The 17,171-nt window shown below is 42.2% G+C and overlaps 1 long non-coding RNA gene across 1 annotated transcript in view; it reads left to right on the top strand.

Moving 5' to 3' along the window:
• Window positions 1-4,536, top strand: part of LOC123439867 — a 41,567-nt gene extending 37,031 nt beyond the window's left edge. The window contains exon 3 of the long non-coding RNA XR_006630201.1: window positions 4,495-4,536. This is a non-coding gene — a long non-coding RNA (uncharacterized LOC123439867). The remainder of the gene's footprint in view (window positions 1-4,494) is intronic.
• Window positions 4,537-17,171: the final 12,635 nt, after the last annotated feature.

Raw genomic sequence — 17,171 nt, 5'->3', positions numbered from 1 at the left:
CAAGCATTAAGCATGGCAAAGTAGTAGCAACATCAATCTCAGAACATAGTGGATACTAGGGATCAATCACCATCAAAACTAACTCGATTACATGATGGATCTCATCCTACTCATCACCGCCCAGCGAGCCTACGAATAGATTACTCACAAACGACGAAAAGCTTCATGGAATTGGAGAGGGAAGAACGTTGATGATGACGATGGCGACGGTTTCCCCTCTCCGGAGCCCAAGACGGACTCCAGATCTGCCCTCCAGATGAAGAACAGGTGGTGGCGGCGCCTCCGTAACAAAAACACGACGAAAACTTCTCTTTTTTTATTTTTTCTGGGACAAAAGGCAACTTATAGAACTGGAGTTGGGGGCGGCAGGTGCCTGTGGGCCCCACAAGCCTGCCCACCGCCACCAGGGGGGTGGTGGCGGAGCAGGGGCTTGTGGCCCACTGGCCCACCCCCTGAGGTGGAACTTGGCGCATATATTTTTGATATTTTCCAAAACTGCTCCCCGTAAATTTTCAGGACGTTTGGAGAACTTTGATTTCTACACAAAAATAACACCAAGGCAATTCTGCTGAAAACAACGTTAGTCCACGTTAGTTCCATTCAAATCATGCAAATTAGAGTCCAAAACAAGGGCAAAAGAGTTTGGAAAAGTAGATACGATGGAGACGTATCATGCTCCCACTCACTTCTTTGGAAATACAAGTTTCTCATAAACCTTGTAAAACCCCAAAAGATTTGATGATCTCATCAAACCGTATATTCCAACTCCGAGATGCTTGCACCAGTCCATAGAAGGATCGTTGGAGCTTGCATACTTGTTAGCATCCTTGGGATCGACAAAACCTTCTCGTTCTATCACATACAACCTTTCCTCAAGGAAACCATCGAGGAAACAATGTTTTGACATCCTATGTGCAATATTTCATAAATAATGCAGCAACTGCTAACATAATTCCAATAGACTTTTAGCATCGCTACGAGTGAGAAAGTCTCATCATAGTCAACTCTATGAACTTGTCGGAAACATCTTTGCAACAAGTCAAGCTTTTCTTAATGGTGACTTTTTACCATCATCGTATGTCCTCCTTTTAAAAATTAATATGTACCTAATAGTCTTACGACCATCAAGTAGTTCATCCAAAGTCTACAGTTTCTTTTATACACGGATCCTCTCTCGGATTTCATGGCCTCCAGCCATTTGCAAGGAATCCGGGCCCATCATCGCTTCTCCATAGCTCGTAGTTTCATTGTTGTCTAACAACATGACCTCCAAGACAGCGTTACCGTACCACTTTGTAGAAGTATGTGACCTTGTCGACCTACGAGGTTTGTAGTAACTTGATCCGAAGTTTCATGATCACTATCATTAGCTTCCACTTAAATTGGTGTAGGCCCCACAAGAACAACTTCCTACGCCCTGCTACACACTGGTTGAAGTGACGGTTCAATAAACTCATCAAGTTCCACCATCCACCCACTCAATTCTTTCGAGAGAAACTTTTCCTCGAGAAAGGACCCGTTTCTAGAAACAAACACTTTGCTTCCGGATCTGAGATAGGAGGTATACCCAATTATTTTGGGTGTCCTATGAAGATTCATTTAACCGCTTTCGGTTCGATGTTATCATGCTGAAACTTTTCCACATAAGCATCGCAACCCCAAACTTTTAAGAAACGATAGCTTAGGTTTCTCCAAGCCATAGCTCATAGAGTGTCATCTCAATGGAAATACGTGGTGCCCTATTTAAAGTGAATGCAGTTGTCTCTAATGCATAACCCATAAACGAATCTGGTAATTCGATAAGAGACATCATAGTATGCACCATATCAAATAGGGCATGGCTATGACGCTCGGACACACCATCACACTATGGTGTTCTAGGTGGCATGAGAGTGAAACAATTTTCACATTGTCTTAATTGTGTACCAAACTCGCAACTCAAATATTCATCTCTATGATCATATCGTAAACATTTTATCCTCTTGTCACGATGATCTTCAACTTCACTTTGAAATTACTTGAACCTTTCAATAATTCAGACGTGTGATTCATCAAGCAAATACACTAGTATCTACTCAAATCATCTATGAAGTAAGAACATAAAGATATCCACTGCGTGCCTCAACACTCATTGGACTGCACACATCAAAATGTATTACTTCCAACAAGTTACTTTCTTGTTCCCTCTCACTGGAAAACGAGGCCGTCAGTCATCTTGCCCATGTGGTATGGTTTGCATGTCTCAAGTGATTCAAAATCAAGTGAGTCCAAACAATCCATCTGCATGGAGTTTCTTCAAGCGTTTATACCAATAGTTATGGTTTGCATGTCTCAAACGTTTCAAAAATGAGTGAGTACAAAAATCCATCAGTATGGAGCTTCGTCATGCAATTTATACCAATATGACTCAATCGGCAGTGCCACAAGTAAGTGGTACTATCACTACTACTTTGTATCTTTTGATATGTGGGTGGACCGGTGCTTGGGTGCTGCCCTTACTTGGACAAATCTCCCACTTATGATTAACCCCTCTCTCAAGCATCCGCAACTACGAAAGAAGAATTAAGACAAAGTCTAACCATAGCATTAAACTAGTGGATCCAAATCAGCCCCTTACGAAGCAACGCATAAACTAGGATTTAAGCTTCTGTCACTCTATCAACCCATCATCTACTTACTACTTCCCAATGCCTTCCTCTAGGCCAAAATAATGGTGAAGTATTATGTAGTCGACATTCACATAACACCACTAGAGGAAAAATAACATACAACACATCAAAATATCGAACGAATACCAAATTCACATGACTACTTATAGCAAGACTTATCCCATGTCGTCAGGAACAAAAGTAACTACTCACAAAACATAATAATATTCATGACCAAAGAGGTATTTAATAGCATCAAGGATCTGAACATATAACCTTCCACCGAGTAATCCAACTAGCATCAACTACAAAGAGTAATTAACACTACTAGCAACCTTACAAGTATCAATCGGAGTCGCGAGACGGAGATTGGTTACAAGCGATGAACTAGGATTTGGAGATGAGATAGTGCTGATGAAGATGTTGATGGTGATGAGTCCCCTCCGATGAGAGGAGTGTTGGTGATGACGATGGCGACGATTTCCCCCTCCGGGACGGAAGTTTCCCCGGCAGGACGACCCTGCAGGAGCTCTAGATTGGTTCTGCTCAAGTTTCGCCTAGTGGCGGCGGCGATACCTCCCGAAAGCCTCCTCTTGATTTTTTTATGGAACGAATCCCTCCTTATAGAAAAAGAGGGGGGCGAGAGGGCCAACTGGGAGCCCACAAGCCCCCTAGGAGCGGCCAGGGGGTAGGCCACGCCTAGCAGGCTTGTGGCCTCCTGGTGGCTCCCCTCTGGTACTTCTTCCGCCCTGTATTTTTTATAAATTCCAAAATAAATCCTCGTTGATTTTCACGGTTTTTGGAGTTGCGCAGAATAGGTACCTCAAACTTGTTCCTTTTTCAGGCCAGAATTCCAGCTGCCGGCATTCTCCCTCTTCATGTAAGCCTTGCAAAATAAGAGAGAAAAGGCATAAGTATTGTACCGTGAAGTGTAATAACAACCCATAAAGTGATAAATATCAACATAAAAGCATGAAGCAAAATGGACATATCAACTCCCCCAAGCTTGGACTTCGCTTGTCCTCAAGCAGAAACCGAGATCAATAAATATGCCCACATGTTTAGAGAGAGAGGTGTCGACCAAACAAGATACAGACATGCAGGCATCATGATCATAATCAGAATAGCAATATCATCATATAACCTCTTATGCTAAAGTGATAATTCCTTCACAAAGTAAAGTATGGATCAAGAACCTTATTGAGAATTAACAACCAATAGCCTTTAATCATTGAAGCAATTGCAATTTATCATAACATCGGAAAGAGTCAAGTAAGAGCTTGTAAAGCAAATCCACATACTCAATCATCGTTTCGTCTTCTACAATTGCTAGAACTCACGTGGTACTCATGGGATCAAAGTTTCAGTTGGACACAGAGAAAGATAGGAGCTTATAGTTTTGCCTCCCAACTACTTACCTCAAGGGTAATGTCAACAACAATAATTCATGAATACTTACTTCCAAGTTGACATATGAATATAGATCTTTCCCTAGCATATGATGTTAGCCAAGATAAAGGCGAAATAAGGAATTGGTGTTGATCACCACAACTCTTTCAAGGGCAAAAAGTAAAGGTACAAGATAGGCCCTTCGCAGAGGGAAGCAGAGGTTGCCATGCACTTTTTAGGTTTGGATGTGTGTCCTCTTAGTGTGAAGGAACGTCACTTTATATTTCCTCCTGTGATAAAGAACTTTATTATGCAGTTTGTTGCTTTTATGTCTTCCTCATCATAGGTTCGTACAAAGCTTATTTTCCACACACTAATAGATCATACATATTAAGGGAGCAATTTTTATTGATTGCACCGATGACAACTTACTTGAGGGATCTTATTCAATCCATAGGTAGGTATGGTGGACTCTCATGGCAAAACTGGGGTTGAAGGTTTGTGGATGCACAAGTAGTATCTGTACTTATTGCGGAAGTTTTGGCTGATATGAGGTGGAAGCAATCGTCACATGCTAAGGGATCTCTAGTCATATAACATTGTTCGGAACCAAGCAAACATAATTCATTATGTTGTCTTCCTTGTCCAAGATCTACTTCTAAGCATGTAATAGTTTAATGAGTGTTCACAATCATAGATGGTGTCCAAGATGATATATTTATATGTGAACCTCTCCTTCTTTATTAGTTCCTATTAATTGCAACAATGACCAAGGTCTACGTTTGTCCACCCACAATAAGTTTCAATCAACATTCTTTTTATATGTGGAGCCATCACTTCCCATAAGATCATTACATGATCTTTCATGCTTTTGTTCTTTTATCATTCTTTTCCTTGGTTCATGGCATGAAGCAAGGCCCTTAACTGAAACACTCCTTATTATATGACTCACGAACTCGAATACATCGGGGGTGACACAAAGCAAAACTCAAGCCTAAAACACTAAGAACTTTATTCTACTAGAGAAAGATAAAAGCAAAAAGGATGGAACTAAGAAAAGGTAAAGGCAAAAGATGTGATGGTGATACAATACCGGGGCAACTCCCCCAAGCTTGGCACAAGCTAAGGGGGTTGCCCATACCCGTGCTTAGTTGTCTTCCTTCGGAGGTGATGGTGGTGGAGTTGTCTTGTCTTTTGATTCCAAGAGGGCCATCAATCTTTGATTTATATCTTGGAGCTCTGTGATATGTTTCTCCAGCAAAACAACTTCACGAGTGAGATAAGTATTACGAACACGAGTTATTTCACATAACCTCAAGAGCTCGATCAAGGATGGAGGTAAGAGGTGGAGATAGGGTTGAAGAAAATCCTCTTCCTCAGCTTCTTCTTTGTTGAGCACAGATTGCCCTTCATCCAATGCTGGATTCTTGTCCTTACTTTTGCCCTTAGTTTCTTCAGGTAGCCTTTCCTTGGCCTCCATGACCTCCATTCTTTTCAGATTAGCATTTACTTCTTCATGGACTTGAGGGAGATCGTTCTCCCCTACAGATTCCTGAGATGACATCTTGCTCTAAATCTGCGGCAGAAACAGGCTCGAAACGAAAACAGAGGATAATTGCGTGATATGAGGGTCAGACCTTTCGGGAGAATATATAATGATTTTTTCCGACCAGAAGGAGTACTCCGCAAGAAAACGGAGTCCAGGAGGCACACGAGGTGGTCACAAGCCCCCCAGGCGCGGCCAGGGGGTGGCCCACGCGTGGCAGGCTTGTCGCCTCCTCGTGCGCTTTCTGGACTACTTTAATTTTTTCTATTTTTCTAAAAAATCCAAAATGGATAAAAAATCCTATTGGAAAAGTTTTGGAGTCGGTTTACTTACCGAATCACATACCTCTTTTTTTTCGGAGTCTGAAACAGGCTCATAAATATCCCTTATGTACTCCTCCGGAGTTATGGTATTGATAATATTGCTTTCAACATTTATGGGAGTACGTGAGATATACTGCTTGATTCTTTGCCCATTTACCACTCTCGGAAAATTACCTTCCTTGTTGTTGATCTTGATGGCACCGGAACGATATACTTCCTCAACAATGTAAGGACCTTCCCATTTAGAGAGAAGCTTGCCTGCAAAAAATCTTAAACGAGAATTATATAGCAAGACATAATCACCTACATTGAACTCACGTTTCTGTATCCTTTTATCATGCCACCTCTTAACCTTTTCTTTGAACAACTTGGCATTTTCATATGCCTGAGCTCTCCTTTCATCAAGCGAGTAATATCAAATAACCTTTTCTCACCAGCAAGTTTGAAATTAAAGTTGAGCTCTTTGATTGCCCAATAAGCCTTATGCTCTAGCTCAAGAGGTAAATGACACGCTTTACCATAAACCATTTTGTACGGAGACATGCCCATGGGATTCTTATAAGCAGTTCTATAAGCCCACAGTGCATCATCGAGCTTCTTAGACCAATTCTTTCTGGACCTATTGACAGTCTTTTGTAGAATTAGTTTAATCTCTCTATTACTTAGCTCTACTTGACCACTAGACTGAGGGTGATAGGGAGATGCAACTCTATGGTTGACATCATACTTAGCAAGCGTTTTACGGAAAGCACCATGAATAAAATGTGAACCACCATCGGTCATTAGATATCTAGGGACTCCAAATCTAGGGAAAATAACTTCTTTAAGCATCCTGATAGAGGTGTTGTGATCAGCACTACTAGTTGGGATAGCTTCTACCCACTTAGTAACGTAATCAACAACAACTAGGATATGAGTGTACCTGTTGGATTTTGGAAAAGGTCCCATATAATCAAAGCCCCAAACATCAAATGGTTCAATGACAAGTGAATAATTCAAAGGCATTTCCTGACATTTACTGATATTACCTATTCTTCGACATTCGTCACAAGACAAGACAAACTTACGGGCATCCTTGAAGAGAGTGGGCTAATAGAAACCTGATTGCAATACCTTGTGTGCAGTTCTATCTCCCGCATGGTGTCCTCCGTAAGCCTCGGAGTGACACTTCTGTAGGATCTGTCCCTGTTCATGTTCAGGTACACAACGTCTAATAACACCATCTACTCCTTCCTTATAAAGGTGAGGATCATCCCAAAAGTAATGTCTCAAATCAAAGAAGAATTTCTTCTTTTGATGGTATGTGAAACTAGGTGGTACATATTTGGTAACGATATAGTTTGCATAATTAGCATACCACGGTGTACTATGTGAAGTATTGATGACATTCAGTTGCTCATCAGGAAAGCTATCATCAATAGGTTATGGGTCATCAAGAACATTCTCCAACCTAGACAAGTTATCTGCTACAGGGTTTTCAGCACCCTTCCTATCAACGACATGCAAATCAAATTCTTGTAGCAAGAGAACCCATCTGATAAGTCTAGGTTTAGCGTCTTTATTTTCCATAAGGTACTTAATATCAGCGTGATCAATGTGAATAGTGACTTTGGAATCAACTATGTAAGATCTGAACTTTTCACATGCAAACACGACTGCTAAAAATTCCTTTTCAATAGTACCATAGTTTCTTTGGGGACTGTCTAGAGTTTTACTAGCATACTGAATAACATTCAACTTCTTATCAACTCTTTGTCCTAGAACAGCGCCAACAGCATAATCACTACCATCACACATGATTTCAAAAGGTAAGTTCCAATCGGGTGGTTGAACAATAGGCCCAGTTATCAAGGCCTTTTTAAGTATTTCGAAGGCTTCCTCACAATCATCGTCAAAAACAAAAGGAATATCCTTTTGCAAGAGATTGGTAAGAGGCCTAGAAATCTTAGAAAAGTCCTTAATGAACCTTCTTTAGAAACCAACATGACCAAGGAAACTTCTTATACCTTTGATATCTGTAGGGCATGGCATTTTCCCAATTGCATCAACCTTAGCCTTATTGACTTGAATACCTCTTTCAGATATTTTATGTCCTAAGACGATGCCTTCATTAACCATAAAGTGGCACTTCTCCCAATTCAAGACAAGGTTGGTATCTTTACATCTCTACAAGACTCGATCAAGGTTGCCGAGGCAATCATCAAAAGAAGATCCGTAAACAGAGAAGTCATAAGTGAAAACCTCAACAATCTTTTCACAGAAGTCAGAGAATATAGCCATCATACATCTTTGAAAGGTAGCAGGTGCATTACATAAGTCAAAAGGCATACATCTGTAAGCAAAGGTACCGAAAGGGCAGGTGAAAGTGGTTTTCTCCTGATCAGATTGTGCAACAGGTATTTGGGAGAAACCAGAATAACCATCTAGAAAGTAGAAGTGTGTGTGTTTATACAGCTTTCTAGCATTTGGTCGATAAAAGGCAAAGGGTAATGATCTTTCCTAGTGGCCTTATTCAATTTCCTAAAATCGATCACCATCCTATAGCTAGTAATAATCCTCTGTGGAATCAATTCATCCTTATCATTAGGGACAACGGTAATACCTCCCTTTTTAGGGACGCAATGCACCGGACTCACCCAATCACTATGAGCAACATGATAGATAATACCTCCTTCCCGGAGCTTTAGTTTTTCTTTTCTTACTACCTCTTTCATCTTAGGATTTAATCTCCGTTGTTGATCGACAACTAGTTTGGAATCAGGATCGGTTTTAATCTTGTGCTGGCATAGAGTGGGACTAATGCCCTAAAGATCATCAAGAGTATATCCAATAGCAGCAAGGTGCTTCCTCAGAGTTTTTAGTAACTTCTTTTCTTCATGCTCTGAGAGGCTAGCACTAATAATAACGAGATATATCTCTTTTTCATCGAGATAAGCATATTTAGGAGTATAAGGCAACTGTTTGAGCACGAACACAGGATCACCCTTTGGTGGGGGTGGTTCTCCAAGCAGTTCAACAGGCAAATTATTCTTAAGGATAGGATATTGTTCAAAGATAACTCTATCTATCTCATCCCTTTCATCCATATGCATATCATTTTCATACTCAAGCAAGTATTGCTCTAAAGGATTAGTAGGAGGCACAGCGATAGAAGCTAGGGCAATAATTTCATCCTTACTAGGCAACTCTTTTTCATGAGGTTGTCTAAAAAACTTGGAGAAATTGAACTCATGTGACACACCTTCAAAGCCAACAGTGACAGTTTTCTTCTCACAGTCAATATGAGCATTGACAGTATTGAGGAAGGGTCTGCCAAATATGATGGGACAAAAGCTATCTTGTGTGGTAGCAAGAACGAGAAAATCAGCAGGATACTTCGTTTTACCACACAAGACTTCAACATCTCTAACAATTCCCAAAGGGCAGATAGTATCTCTATTGGCAAGCTGAATAGTGACATCAATAGGTTCCATCTCAACAGGTGCAATCTCGTCTTTAATTTCATCATATAAAGATTGAGGTATTGCACTAACACTAGCACCCACGTCACATAAACCATGATAACAATGATCTCCTATCTTAACAGAAACAACAGGCGTGCCAACAACAGGCCTATGTTTGTCTCTAGCATGTGGTTTAGCAATTCTAGCAGCATCTTCACAGAAGTGAATATCATGGCCATCAACATTATTGGACAGGAGATCTTTGATAATTGCAATGCTAGGTTCAACTCTAATTTTCTCACGGGGTGTAGGTGTTCTAATGTAGACCCTACGTATTACAGTTGAAGCTTTAGCATGATCCTTTATCCTAACAGGGAAAGGTGGTTTCTCAATGTAAGCACTGGGAACAATAGGATCATTATAAGCGATGACTTTCTCTTCAACTGGATTGGGTTTAACTACATTGACTTCTAAGGGAGGATGATATTTAAACCACTTCTCTTTAGGCAGATCAATATGAGCAGCAAATGATTCACACAATGAAGCTGCTATCTCAGAGTCAAGTCCATATTTAGTGCTAAAATCACAAAAGGTATTTGTTTCAACAAAGGATTTAACGCAATCAAGCTTGAGATTCATACCTGACTCCTTACCTTCATCAAACTCCCAATCTTCAGAGTTGCGTTTAATTCTTTCCAATAAATTCCATTTGAAGTCAATATCTCTCTTCATAAAAGAACCGGTACAAGAAGTGTCAAGCATGGTGCGATTATCATGAGAAAGCCGAGTGAATGATAATTTCCCTCGAGAGCTCATGGTTGGGGCATGAATATAACATTGATTTAAGCCTCCCCAAGCTTGAGCGATTCTTTCTCTGTCACGAGGCCAAAAATTATAAATATAATTCCGATCACGATGTACCAAATGCATAGGATAAAACCTTTGATGAAATTCCAATTTCAATCGGTTGTAGTTCCATGATCCAGTATCATCACATAGCCTATACCATGTCAATGCTCTATGGAACTACCCATGCAACTTGCCAAAGTTCATGATGTGTTCCACGTTTCTCAACTCACGCGTTACTTCAAGGATCCTATCCGCAAAGTGGACCACGAAACGCTTGATCTTCAAGATGACCGTTCATGTCGAGAATATAATATTCGTATTCTCTTCTCTGAGGATGAAGCAACCTGGGAGCAACAATATTATCTTCGACTAGAGTACCCCGCCCTCTTCCCGACTACACCTGAATCTCGGGACAAGATTCTTGTTTAGCGGGGGTGAGTTGTCACAACCCTAGTTTGACCTTGCTTGTTAATGCATTCACACATGCATCTTTATTTTAAAATTAAAATGAAATGAGGAATGATCAAGCGTGAGAATTCATTTTTTGCCAAATAAGCAATATAAAAATTGCTTCAGAAGGATTCAAGAAAATGTTCCTGGTATTCTAATAAAATATTGGCATGAGGTAAAAATGTCAACCAATATTTTGGAATAACAGAAACATTTTATTTTGGGCATTTGTTTAATCCAACAATTGTTTTTAGTAGATTTATATTAACTATATATAAAATATATGTCTAGAAACACTAGGAATTATTGTGTGGCTTTGGATAAGTCCATCCGCCCACATATATTTTTCTCAAGGTGTTAGGAAATGGTTTTATATTATTATAAACCAAAACAAATTGCCGAAAATAGAAAAGAGAACAAAAATAAAAAGAAAGAAAGAAATTCTACCTAGCTTACGTGGCCCATGAGGCAGCTGGCCTAGCCCGCCATGGGCGAGGAGGTTATCCCCCACCTCCGGCAAGTAGGCATATGCGGTGTCGACCGCGCTTACGCCGGCCTCCACCTCCTGCTTGGCATGGAGCTGCCTCCCCCTCGCCCCACCTGTGCCATGGAAACACCATGGATCCCTCTCTCTTCTTCCCCATCCTCATTCCCTCCCGTGTGAAAGGACGTGGATGTCGCCTAGAGGGGGGGTGAATAGGCGCTTTAAAATAATTATGGTTTAGGCTTGAAGAAATGCGGAATAAAACTAACGTTTAATTTGTCAAGCACAAAACCTAAAACAACTAGGCTCAACTATGTGCACCAAATACTTATGGTAAGCAAGATAAACAACTAAGTGATAGCAAGATATATGACAAGAAACAATATGGCTATCACAAAGTAAAGTGCATAAGTAAAGGGTTTGGGTAAGAGATAACCGAGGCACGTGGAGACGATGATGTATCCCGAAGTTCACACCCTTGCGGATGCTAATCTCCGTTGGAGCGGTGTGGAGGCACAATGCTCACCAAGATGCCACTAAGGCCACCGTAATCTCCTCACGCCCTCGCACAATGCAAGATGCCGTGATTCCATTAAGGGACCCTTGAGAGCGGTCACCGAACCCATACAAACAAGGTTGGGGTAATCTCCACAACTTAATTGGAGGATCCCAACAACGCCACGAAGCTTCACCACAATGGCATATGGCTTTGAGGTGACCACAAATGCTCGGGGCAATCTCCACAACTTAATGGGAGACCCCGATGCTTGCCCGGAGCCTTACACCACAATGATTGAGCTCCGAGGCACAACCAAGCTTATAGGGGTACCAAGTACCCAAGGGTAATAAGCTTCTCAACTTCTCACTTCCACGTATCATCGTGGAGAACTCAAACCTGTGCACCAAATGCACTGGCAAGGGCACACAGAGTGCCCAAGTCCTTCTCTTCCAAATCCCACCAAAGCAACCAATTCTAGGGAGGAAAATGAGAGGAAGAACGGGGAAGAACACGAAGAACTCCAAGATCTAGACCCAAAGGGTTCCCCTCACTTAGAGGAGAAAGTGATTGGTGGAAATGTGGATCTAGATATCCTCTTTCCCTCAAGAACTAGCAAGAATAATTGGAGGGATTGGGAGATAGCAAGCTCGAAGAAGGTCAACAATGGGGGGAGAACACGAGCTAAAGAGATAAGGTTCAATGGGGAAGAAGACTCCCTTTTATTGGTGGGGAAAATCCAACTGTTATGCTTCACAGCCTGCACAAAGCGGTACTACTGCTCATGGGAGCGGTACTACCGCACGGTAGGTTCACCGACCATGATGAGGCCAAAAAGGATGCGCAAAAACAGTCTGATGGAGCGGTACTACCGTTGCTAGAGCGGTACTACCGTGTAACACCCAGTTTTTGGCCTTCCTGACTAATTAACTTATTTCAAAAATTAGGACCAATTAATTTTTTTTGTGAGTGCTTGTGATGCTCCGAGTGACTATTGTTTGCCTGTTTGCTTGAATGCATGTGATTGCTCCCCATTAATTCTTGCCATCCTCCTAATCACATCCTCATTCCATGATCTCGTGCCTAATGATCATGCCATGTGTTTAGGATAAATATCTATTTTTACCAAATATTATTCTCACCAAAAAGCATTTCTTTGAATTAAACTTTCAAACCCGTGAGATGAGGTTTGTACTACAAGTCCTCAAATTAGGGAATTTATTTTGCACCAATACTTTTATTTAAAACCTATTATCAAAATGTCTTCCAAAAACCATCATATTATTATTTTAAAAGTTATTTTATTATTTTATTTAAAACCCTTTATGTGAGGCCAGAAATGGACTCCTATGAAGGAAAGTTATTTGTATTGCTTTCAAAATATTTAAGAAAATTTAGGGAAACTCAGTGGATATATTTATACCATATTTATGAGTTTAAACACATGGTCATGTTCAAAATATTGGGCAAACCCCTCCAAAACCATTCCTGTCTATTTCAAGCTTTTGGAATATTTCCATAAGAAATATTCTCAATAGATTCCAGTAAAATTCTAGCATGTCATCTATGATATGCTTGATGATCTTGCCAAGTTTCATGTTAATCAAAGTTGATTTGGCTCCCCTAATCACTCTAAAACCCTGTCTGTCCATAATCAAATTTGAGAAACTCTACATTGTGAAGTGTCTCCAATTGTGCTCAAATTTGGTGGACATGTTCCAATACTCCAATAAGGCATCCACAACAAGTGGTACATCAAGGAGAATAGAGGAACTTGTCCTAAGACCCTCAAAACCCTCTCTATTGATTTCTGTCTTTGGTAAACTTTACATTATAAAGTTTCTCCAATTGACCTAAAACTTTTTGGGCATGCCTTAATGCTCAAATAATTTCCCTACACCAAATATTGGATTTGTGGGAATTTATTTGAATAGGGTTCTAAGGAGAAACCCATTTCTGCCCATTTCTGGGGTTTTTCAAGTCTACATTGGAAAACTTCTCCAGCAAATCCCAATTTTGGTGTGCAAGCCTATTTTCATCTATTATTTGAACCTGTTAAGTTTCATGGCCATTGGAATCCATCTGGTAGCCTAACCACAGATCAAACACCTTGTGTGCACTCACTAATGAGGCTTCCTTTGCCCCTTCCACTTTATTCCTTGAGCTCAACTTTCTACCACAGCCTCACATAGTTACATTTCACCTCCAGTGACTTTACCATGGCCACTGGTCAATTATTGGTGAAGGACCCTATGTAACTTCTCTCATTTTCACCCATGGAATCACTGTTTTTACCCTCTTGTTTCACTTCTGCTCAACCCAAGGCCCCCAATTCTTTCCAGAGCCTCCCTAGTGTGTCAATGCTTCATTTAGGACAAAGATATGGCATGCTCATGTGGAGAAAATGAGCACCACTTCCTCAAGTTTATTTCTGGCTGAAATGTGGCTTTGTACAGCAAGTACTAGTTACACTTGCTTTCCTGAGATGAAATCTGGCAGGCTAGTAGTCCTTCTATAAACAAGGGTGTTGGACATGGTTTTCCCTCAATGAAACCCATGTGCAAACCAGTTTTGCTATCCTTAAGTTTGCTGCTGCAAACTAAATCATAGTCAACACCCATTCAAACCTTCTTCACTTGGCTCCGAACTCCACTAGTGACCTCTGGCAAGCATGCCTTGCATGGGAGACAACTTTTCCAGGTCGAATGGACACCCTGGACACGCGTGGCCATGGTGACCACGCTGTCAGCCTGCACTAATGGTGCTCTGCACCATTTCCTTGTTCCCTAGCCCGTGTCCCACAGTTGCAGTATGCCCCAGAGCGCCAGAGCATCCCCATCCCTCCTTGACCCCCTCCATGACGCTAGCTAGCATCCTATGCCCCTTTGGGACGTGTGGCGCCCAGGCCCACGCGAGCTCCAGGAGCTCCCGAGCTCTTTCGGCTCCTCCTCCCCCCACTTAGAGCCTCCCGAGCATCTCTGGCTCCCTCAAACCCTCCTCCTCTCTCCCGTGAACCCTCTCGAGCTCCGCTTCTTCCTCCCGAGCCTTCTCTTCCTTCCCTTTTCTCTTCGACAACCATGGACGCCGCCATGCCCCGCGGGCCGCGTGCCTCCTCGGCCCCTTCCTCCTCCTAGAGTGTTCCCAGGGTACCCCAGCTCGTCCGCAGGGCCCTCTCCCGTCGCTGCCCCTCCTCCCAGCGGCCGGTGCGCCGTTCTTTCCGATTGCCGGCGCCGACTCCTCTCGGAGAGATCCCGCGCGCCTCGGAGCTCCCCGACGAGGAATGACCAGCCAGGCAGGCTGGCCTTGTCGCCCCGCGCGCGTTGGTGGCTGCTGCGATCCCAGGAGACAGCCGGAGCCGCCGGAGCTACGCCGGGCACGACCCTGTGCCGCCTCCCCTCTCTCCCAGCCTGAGCGGGAGGTGGAAGAAGATTCTGGCAGCTGGGCCCCGCTCGTAAACTGCTCACAGGTCGGGCCCGTCCTTTAAGTGAAGGCGCCCCGGCATCTTGCGCCTTTTCCAAGTGGAAGGCGTATTCCGTGGAATGCGCCTCCTGGTGGCTAGTCTGCCGGTGGCCAGGGCATTTGATCCGGCCCATTGCCTATCCAGCGCCCTTGGCGCTAGTTAGCTCGTAGAATGAGTATCTTTGTCTTTTTATTTTATTCCTAACTTCAAAAATCCATCATAAATTCATACTAACTCCAAATTTATTGATTCAAAAAATTTCAGGTTTCTAAAACCCTGTTCTATCCAAATTTGAGAATTGCACCTCCTTCCAATATACTTCTTTGTGATAATAATATCTAAATGCCCATTTAGACACTTTAAAAACCACCTTTGCAAATTCCTAGAGGATTCAAATCAACTCCAATTGGAGTGATTCAAATTTCTAGAGCCTTCTGAAATCCTTACCTATTTTTGGAACCCTGGTCAAAAATTTTGTGTGACTTACTTCTGTTGCAATAAATAAATAGCTCCTATTGCTATTTATTCCAAACTGTAAAATCTCTAGAATATTCATACCGACTCCAAATCCAGTGAAACCACTTCCTAAAAATTTCTAAAATCATTCTCTGTAAATGGGTGCCTCCACTCATTTTTTACAGAATGATTTCTGTTGGCTTCTTCAATGATCACCTATTGCTCTTTCCATCCATTCAAAAATCCCCTGATGATCCATAATCTCTTGGCAAGGATTGAGGTATTTTTCTTATGACCATAATCCATATAACTTCTATTTTTTAGAACACTTTTATTTCTGCTTGATGTGTGGCTTACTATGTTTGTTTTCGACGATAGTTGACGATAGACGAAGTATTCGGAGTTGGAGCGGAAGACCTCAAAGACCCCGAGGACTTACGTGAGCAAGGCAAGCAGCCCTTTGACCATGACTTGAGCATATGAATTGATGCATGCTAGAATAGCAAGTACTTTTCCGTTGCATGTGATCATAGTGCCGGTTCATCATTGGTGTGATGGTACCGAAGGCTTCTTCGAAGCACTTGCATGATGGTGATGTTATACATATGGCTCCTCGGAGCACAACTATGATGAGCTTAACCCTACCATCTATGAGGATCATGCTACTGTCATGTGGACTAGTAGAGTTAGAGAACCATTGCATGAGCATGATGATGAGTTAAATCAAAGGTTTATGAAAACCCCGTCGGGTGCCACTAATGCCCGAGGGTGATGATGAGTTGGTGGTCACTTTTACTGTAGTGATGCACCCGGTGTTTTGTGTGAGTAAGGTTTCAGAAATGGGATTAGATTTATGATGTGTCGACCGTCCCAACCTTACCAGTACGACCACGTTACCCCTTTATGGGACGGGGCTTTGTTGATTACTCTGGTCAGTACTAGCAAAGAACCACATTACTAGTGGCGGGAGTGATTGTCGTCACTCTCGTGATGGGGTCGTGTCAGGAAGGGCGACTATGCCATTTTTATGAGTTCCACGCACACCGTTGGTCCCCGCATGGTTGATACTGTCCAGAGTCGGTGCTCGTAAGACGTACAACATGTGGGTTGGGTACCAATCGAGTGGACCTCTTTGTCTAGTATCGTGAGGGGAAAGATAATGATCGGGTACTTACCTCGGGTATATGTGATATACAGCGAGTCGTGGATGACACGGAAGTTTCCCGGATCTCGTGGGTCCAGCGTACTACCTCTACAGAGTGTCAAACTATTCGAATAGCCGTGTCCACAGTCAAGGACAGTTGGGTAATCCTGCTTAAACTACGTCCAGCGTTTCCTCATAAACCATGTGTGCGTGAGTGAGTGTGTGTGGTGTTGGAAAAAGGTATGCTATGAAAATAATAATATGACCAAGTTCGGTGACTTGGTATATAGGGTGAACCCGGATGGTTTAGACCTCAGGTAATATATCAAGGATATGACCAAGGCACATAGGGTGAAACCGGATGGTACAACCCTCGGCAGATATATGGATATTTGTAACATGTTCTTCAAGAGTAATTCTTTAACTTGATGCATATTCATGATCATTCCACCCAGATGAGTTATACTAGAGATGCATGATATT

This window comes from Hordeum vulgare, chromosome 3H (assembly GCF_904849725.1).
Source record: "Hordeum vulgare subsp. vulgare chromosome 3H, MorexV3_pseudomolecules_assembly, whole genome shotgun sequence".
NCBI classification, from domain to species: Eukaryota; Viridiplantae; Streptophyta; class Magnoliopsida; order Poales; family Poaceae; genus Hordeum; species Hordeum vulgare.
Note: the sequence above shows the minus strand (reverse complement) of the source record. Positions and strands in the feature narration are given on the sequence as shown.